This window comes from Arvicola amphibius, chromosome 5, assembly GCF_903992535.2.
Source record: "Arvicola amphibius chromosome 5, mArvAmp1.2, whole genome shotgun sequence".
In the NCBI taxonomy this organism is placed as follows: domain Eukaryota; kingdom Metazoa; phylum Chordata; class Mammalia; order Rodentia; family Cricetidae; genus Arvicola; species Arvicola amphibius.
In genome coordinates, this window is record NC_052051.1 from 43,414,320 (window position 1) to 43,422,777 (window position 8,458).

Sequence of the window (8,458 nt, forward strand, 5' to 3'; positions counted from 1 at the left end):
TTGCGCTTGCTGAAAGAATAATTCCTCTCTGGATTTCCAGGAAGAAAATAACGTTTTGTGCTAGTTGCTTAGGAAGAAATCTACTTAGACGCTTCAATGAGAGACTGGAATGCAAGCTCATATTGAGTGTCATCATTGGAAGAAAGACGAAGCAAAAGATGGGTCGTCAGGAAGATTTGTTATTTTGTCTTACAAAGACCTGGAAAGAATTCTGTTTCTAAAAATCACAGCTATTTAAAGAAAAACTTCTGAGGCGCCATGCCGCAGCCCCCGCTATAGCTGCCCGATCCTACCGTTCCCTTCCTCTGAGAACATGGCTCTGCCTCCCACATATGCCGATCTTGGCAAGCCTGCCAAGGATGTCGTCACCAAGGGCTACGGCTTTTTCTTAATAAAACTTGATTTGAAGACGAAATCTGAGACCAGACTGGAATTTGCAAGCTCAGCCAACACAGGGACCACCAAAGTGAATGGCAGCCTGGAAACCACATACAGAGCCCACTTTGACCTTTACAGAGAAGTGGGACACAGACAACACCAGGGGCACCGAGATCGCCGTGCAAGCTGACCATTGATTCTTCCTTCTCACCTAACACTGAACGGTAGGGGGCAGGGAGGGGGTGTTAAAAACAAGACAGGGTGCAGGAGGGAACCTATCAGCCTGGCCTGTGATACGGACTTTGACCTCACTGGGCCCTTTGGCTATGAGGGCTGACTGGCTGGGTACCCGACGAGTTTTGAGACCTTGAAGTGCCCAGTGACTCAGAGCAACTCCACAGTTGGCTACAAGACAGGTAGATTCCAGGTTCATGCTAAGGTGACAAGACGGGACAGAGTTTGGTGGCTCCATTTACCAGAAGGTGAACAAGAAGTTGGAGGTTGCTGTCCATCTCTCCTGGGTAGCAGAAAACAGTAACGCTCACTTTGGAATAGCAGCCAAGTATCAGGTCGACCCTGATGCCCGCTTTTGGGCCAAAGTGATCAAACAACTCCAGCCTGGTCAACTTAGGGTACACTCATGCCCTAAAGCCAGGTATCAAACTGACTCTGTCAGCTGTGTGGGATGGCAAGAATGTCAATGCAGGAAGCCACGAGCTAAGCTTGGAATTTCAAGCATAAATGAGCATTGTAAATCGTTAATTTCAAACTATTTTGCAGCATAGCTACCTGCAGAATTTAGTGTACCTTTTAATGTACGTTGGGGATGCAAGAATTGATAGATATTGCATTAGATCTCCAGACTAAAGATGACTTGGCTTTAGGGTGTTTGCCATTTTAGAGGTGGAACAGAAAACCCCATCAGAAAGGGTCTGCGGCACACCACGCCCGTCTGCGCTCTATGTACCACCATACTGTTCGTGAACCAGGCAAGGGGCTGGAGATTGTAACACAGAAAGACACAGAGACACGGGTCATCCTCGAAACAGGAATGCCCCAAGAACGCCCCCTTTATTGTGTTCAGGGGCGGCTTATATAGGGATAGCCAAGCCCCAGCCAAACGCACCAGAAACCATTCCCCCGCCATCAGGAACTCCTGAGGGTCTCGTGCTCAGAGCAGCTGTAGGCACTCAGATCAGGGGAAAACAAGTTGTTTACAAGAAATTCAGAATCTGGGGGTTCACAGCTCCCAACAGGGTCCTTTTAGCTGTAGATGTGGGCTAGGAGGAGCCCTCTGGAGATGTCAGGCCACAGGTGGAAGCTGGGAATGTGTGGGACCCTTTGTAAATCTGTATCTAGTCCACAGGTAAAATTGTGACTTCCTAACCAAGCTTGGTGTCCCGAGACGGTAACTGCGGAGAAGCACGTGCACACCTGTGTGGCCTCTGTTAAAGCCTCACCGGTCTGTATTTTAGCAATTTAATGGGTACATTGTAGAGTCTTCCATTTTTATGGAATTAGCTCCTCCCCTTCAAATGATGTAATTAACATCACTTAAAATAAAACTTGAATAAAATATTAAAACAACCAAAAAACAGGGAAAAGAAAACCTCCATTCTCACTAGCTTTAAATGTTGTCTTGGGAGACTATGCTTTGATGAATTAAGCGATGATTGAAGCCACATGTGGGGTGCACATTTGGACTCCTAGCACGGCAGAGACAGAAGCATGCAGATCTCTCTGTGAGTTTGAGGCCAGTCTTCTCTACATAGTGAGCTCCAGGCTAGCTGGGACTACACACTGAAAGTCAGTCTCAAGAAAAAACAAAACAACAGAACAGGGATGGTAATCTTATATTGACTCACAAGAGTCCACAGTGAAAGCCTTGTGCAGTTGTACATTTGCCTCTGGAAATGGCTTCAAGTGAGATAGCCATCTGGGCTCTGAACCAGAAGGAGGATGAAGGTTCTAACGCAAACATGGGACCCAAATGCAGTGATGCTGCGATTGTGGGGAGGAGGATGTGTGAGCTGTGGAGAGGCCACGCCTGGGCCGCTGCTCTCTTCCTGTAGCAGAAATGGCAGAAGCAGCATAGCAATAGCCACTAATAAAACAAGGAATCTACAAAGAATTTGTCACTCAGGAACAGTTCTGGGCAGGATTTAAAAAAAAAAAAAAAACGGGCTGGGGTGGCAACTGCACCATGGCCCAGGGATGTTTATATAGCAGGCTGGGGCTCCTCCAAGAGTCTGGTTTATTGTGTTCTCCTGGGTTTTCATGAGCTGGGCTAAGGGCTATATAACACTTTGCAATAGAACCCTTCATGATTCAGAACCTCTTTTGCTTGCCATTCTAAACCAAGCACTTGACAAAGAGTCCAGATGGAGACAGAGAGTTTTATTCAAGTTTTATTTTATGCACACGGAATTGAGGCCAGACTGAGTTTCCTCCTTTGAGGGAAAGAGAAATGGGACCAGGCAATGCCCTTATCTTAGAATAATGTGGTTAGAATAATCCACCAAGGTAGACATGTGGGCGGGGCTTATATTCATTCCATAGGAAGGACATAACGGACCATCAATTGGTGGCTTAAAATAATAGAATAATGATCACAGTTTGGAGCTAGAAGCCTGAAACTGAGGTTCAGCAGGCCACACACTCTCTGAAAGCTTTGGAAGAATACATCCTGCTTCTGCTAGCTTCCCATCTTCCCGCAGTCCTTTTAGTCCTTGGTTACAGTGGTCTCTCACCCTGCTCTCTGATCTCCCTCTCTGTCTCTTTCCTCTTCTAGTAAGGATGCTCACCATATCAAATTAATGGTCCCATATTCCAGTATGACATTTTCCTATTTAACTATATATGCAATTATCCAATTTTCAATAAAGCCACATTCTTTTTTTTTAATGTGCATTGGTGTTTTGCCGTGGGTGTGGGTCTCCTGGAACTGGAATTACAGACAGTTGTGAGCTGCCATGTGGGTGCTGGGAAGTGAATCCAGGTCCTCTGGAAGAGCCATTTCTCCAGCCCCATAAAGCCATATTCTTAAGTTCCAAGTATTAAAGCTTCAACACAGTTTGGAGGGACATCATTTGAGCTAGCTAGGTTTTTGTTGTTGTTAACCTGACACAATCTTGAGTCACCCGGCAAGAGGAGCACTTAGTTAGACTGTAGGCAAGTCAATGAGGCTTTGACTGATTGATGTGTGAGGACCCAGCCTACTATGGGCAGTGCCACCCCTGAGCAGGTGGGCTTTGGTCGTATAAAAAAGCAGGCTAAACAAGCCATGGAGCAAGTCAGTAAACAGCTCTCCTCTGACGTTCCTGTCTCTGCTCGGCTTGAGCTCCTCTCCTGACTTCCCTCAATATTGACTGTGATAAAGACATAAGCCACATGTGGTGGCCTCAATGAGAATGGCTCTCATCGGACCATATTTTGAATGTCTGGGTCCCACGTGGTTGACTGTTTAGGGAAGTGTAGGGGGCGCCTTGTCGGTGGAGATGAATCACTAGGTGTGGACTTTGAGGTTTCAAAAGCGCTTTCCAGACTCAACCTCACTCTTTCTCTCTGCCTGTGACTTGTATATCAGATGTGAGTGCTCAGTACTGCTCCAGTGCTATACCTGCCTGCTTCCTGCCATGCTCCCTGCCATGATGGTCATAGATTAACCCTCTAAAACTGTAGCCCCCAGTTAAATGCTTTATTTTATAATTTACGTTGGTCACGGTTTGCAACAGAACAGTAACTAAAACACCAAGCAAGCCCTTTCCTTACAAGTTAGTTGGCTCATAGTCTCCGTCACAGCCATAGAAAGTGGAGTGGAACACAGGGCAGCCCCACACAGGACCTGCTGGAGAAATGACTGAGGCCCCTCCAGCACTTACAACCTGTGTACCTCTGAGACAGTCAATGTGAAGTGTTGGAGAATCCATAAATTACACATGTAAAGGGTCATGGCTACTTCACACGGCTGTCAACGGGGACAAGGCTGGCAGAAGACACCATTCTGACATCTAGCTCTGTGTCAGATTCTGCTTCATTCATATCTGGACGTGCTGGTCTGGCTGCTGCTAGGTGAGACTCGCCTTAGGGCAAAGGGACTGGCCCTTTGTAGCATCAGAGTTAGTCCTTCACTGTGGCTGTGGGGTAAGGGATGTGAAGGCGGAGGTTCCTGAGCAAGGACCCTACCCAAGGAAAGGTCCACACAGTGAATTGCTAGAAGCCAAAGCCCACATTAGTTGAGTGCCATCTGTGCTGACTGATAAATCGGGTCCTTGTGCAGATCTAAAGCAAAGTTTCTCCCAGCTCCCTGTCAAATGGAACACCAAGAGCATCCTCTACAGATGGTAACTGGTGAGTGAAAGAGAAAGGAGTCAGGTTATGATGACCCATACCAACAGATTATCCAAAACTTAAGTTGTGGGCCCACAAGATGGGTTAAAGCATTTCCCACAAAGACTGATGACCTGAGTTCAATCCCTGAGATACACACGGTGGAAGACAAGAACTGACTCCTCCAAGCCATCCTCTGACTTAGACACACACACACACACACACACACACAGGGTTGTGTGCATGACCATACACATACACAAAATAGACTAATGTAATTTTTGAAATTAAAATGCCCCATTAGGCTGGAAGTCTCTCTTTGTAATCTTGCTAGGAAACTCTGCCCACTGTGCCCTCTTAGTCCCAATGCCCAGAGGCTATTAGTACAATTTGCCCTGGTTCACTTTGGCTGCTAAAACCACTGCTAAAATTCAGTTAGACATCTCAGTGCATTTCCCACGCCCATCTCAGGGCAGCTTATGCAACTGGAAGCAGGCTTCATTTTGCTATGAATTATACATCTGAGAGCCCCCCTTATTAAGGGTGATTTAAATAACAGCAGGAGAGAAAACTATTAAACGAGGCATGCTTGTTGTCTTCTGTTTCTAGAGCACGTTCACTCTGTGATGGTGCTGGGAGACACTAGAGCATCTTGCTTGGAAAATGCTTCATAACAGCATTTTGCCCTGAAACTAGTTGATAGTTGGAGAATGATGGGGACTCTGCAAATTGTTACTGATTTCTGCTGCTTTGATTTTCTTCATCCTCTCCTACACAGCTGGCAGTGACTTGCTTTGTGGCACAGACGGTGTGAGAACTTGTGGGGCCATTAGATATGGAATGCAACAACGATGTGGTTAACTGGGGAGACCCTGGACTAAGAATAATCCCCCGAGATGCAGGATAAGGTTCAAGATCTGCCCCCAAGAGCATCAGAGTGGGGCTGATGGGACTTAAAGGGCACTCTGAAGCTTCTCAGAGGGATAGAGGATCAGGCAAGGACCTAAATCTCAGGCCTGCTCAATGGTGGTCTACCCTTTGACCACCACTGCAGCTGAAGCGAAGTGCATTGCTGGGCATCATAGGGTCACGGAGCCCCTTATGAGGTGGAAGAAAAGGGCAACTGGGAGAGGGAAGAGCTTTGCTTCTGGCCGCCTGGATCAGGAGGGATGAAAGTCAGAGGAAAGACTTTGCTGATTTTCTTGATCTACTTTCTATTCATAAAGGACATAATTGGTGGAATATGGTAGCACGCCTTCAATCCCAGCACTTGGAAACGGGAATACGGAGGATAGTATGTCCAAAGCTGCCCTGGGAACATATAGCTAATTCTAGACCACCTTTGAGACTTTGTCTCCAAACGAAACAAAGCAAGAATATCAGGACTAGGCCGGGCGGTGGTGGCGCACGCCTTTAATCCCAGCACTCGGGAGGCAGAGGCAGGCGGATCTCTGTGAGTTCGAGACCAGCCTGGTCTACAAGAGCTAGTTCCAGGACAGGCTCCAAAGCCACAGAGAAACCCTGTCTCGAAAAACCAAAAAAAAAAAAAAAGAATATCAGGACTAAAGTAAAACAGTGAGAAACAAAAATAGTTTTGTCCCCAGATTCCACATCATTCCCTACCTAGTATGAATATGGTCCTGTCTACTCTCCCCACCCGTACACATGCGTGGTTTTATATGAGTTGTGTAGATAGGTAGCAAGAGCATGTGTATGACAGCTACTCGCTATTTCATTTATAATTTACATCTGCCTATATAACTTGTTGACGGGCTATATGTGGAGATCAATGGTTGAACACTTGCCTAGCAGATGCAAGGCGCTGGGTTCCATCCTCAGCAACCTCTCAAATAAAGAAATGGGGTGACGACTGTACTTTCCACTTTACAATCCCTTGTGAGCGCTTCTCCCACAAGACCTTTGTGGTGGCTTGAATGACAATGGCCCTGACTCAGTTACTGCTCTGTTGCCGTGAAGAGACACCAAGACCAAGCCAACTTACTAAAAGAAAACGTTTAATCAGGGGCTTGCTTACAACTTCAGAGAGTTAGTCCATCATCATCACGGTGGAGAGCACGGTGACAGGTAGGCACCGTGCTAAAGCAGCTGAGACTTATGTCCTGAACTGATGGCAGCAGGCAAAGAAAGTGGAGCTGAGCTTGACATGGACTTTTGAAACCTCAAAGCCGGCTCCCAGTGACACACCTCCTCCAACAAGGCCACACCTCCTAATGCTTCCCAAACAGTTCTACTTCCTGGTGATTACACATTCAAATACAGGAGTTTGTGGAGCTCATTCCCATTCAAACCACCACAGGCCCCATGGGTTCACGCCGGAGCCTGGGTAAGAAAGTTGGGAACGATGGATGGGGCAGAGGGCAGAATGTTCTTCCCACAAGGCAGCCTTCTAGAAAGAATTGCATGAACTATGATACGTGAATGCACTTGGAAGCAGGACATGAGGGGACTGCCAGGGCATGTCCCCACTATCTCTATGGGACCGGCAAGAAGAGGCCAGGAAGGAGTATTCTTGGCTCTTTTCACATAACAAATGATGCTGAACGATGCATTCCTTCACTGTGCTCTTATTTGCTTTCGCTGTTTTCTTTATAAGCTTCCTTGGTCATGGCATTTCTCTTAGCAATAGTACAGTATCTAATATAAGAATGTTCTCTGAAATATGATGGTCAAACTCTGAAGTGACTTTTTGACTACCTACCTGTATCCCAGTGTGGACTCTAATGACTGGAGTACGATCAGCTGAGTGTGTTTTGAGTCAGTCTGTGGTAACCAGGGGTGATGAAAACTGAGGTCCTCGTCTGCTTCCTGCTACTGTCAGAAACCTTAACTAAAGCAATGTGGAGAGGCGAGGGCTTCCTCTTTGCCGTCCTCTTCCACCTCACAGTTCATCACTGAGGGAAGTCAAGCAGGACCCCAAGGCATGATACCAAAGGCAGGACCTGAAGCATGAAGGAACTCTGCTCACTGGCTTGCTCAGTTTGCTTTTTCTACACAGCCCTAGCCCACTTGCCCATGGCGGCACTGTCTGAAGTGGGCTTGGCCCCCCCACATCAATCATCAATCAAAAAGAAATTTCCCAGACTTGCCAATCTAATGAAGGCAATTCCTCAAATGGCATTCCCTCTTTCTAGATGACTCTAGCTTGTGTCAAGTTGACAAAAACAAAAGCCACTAATCCCCCACAACCTGGAGAGAGTCAAACCTGTCTGACTTGTGTTCAGCCCCACACAGGAGCCAACAGCCCCTGAGTTAATTGGAGGCTCCTGGTAGAACACAGGGAGAGGGCAACACATTACAGTTCTCCAGGATCCAAAGAGCATAATGCTTCATGGGCTTGTAGAACATCCACATACTTGCCCCCTGGCAGGCAATTCAGCATTCCCAGGCAATCAATACTGCGTATCTAGTGAAGGACACAGAGGTTAACATCTGCGTGCGGTAGAGTTAAGGAAAATTCTAAGTTCAAGTGTATACGTGAGTTAGTTGGCAACTTGATGCTCTATGCCAATTTTTTAAAAAGAAAATCTTATCAAGTGCCTTCTTTTACATGCTTATCATTACATAGATTTACTCAGTGTGTGCTCACTTGTTCATGCTCACAGCATATTATATGTGTGGAGGTCAGAAAACAACTTTCAGACATAAGGTCTCTCCTCCCACCAAGTGGGTCCTCGGAATGGAATTTAGGTCATCAGACTTAAGTCATCTCACCAACCCAATATGCCAACTT

At 46.6% G+C, this 8,458-nt stretch overlaps 1 pseudogene; it reads left to right on the forward strand.

Moving 5' to 3' along the window:
• Positions 1–313: 313 nt before the first annotated feature.
• LOC119815567 lies at positions 314–1,119 on the forward strand (annotated as a pseudogene).
• Positions 1,120–8,458: the final 7,339 nt, after the last annotated feature.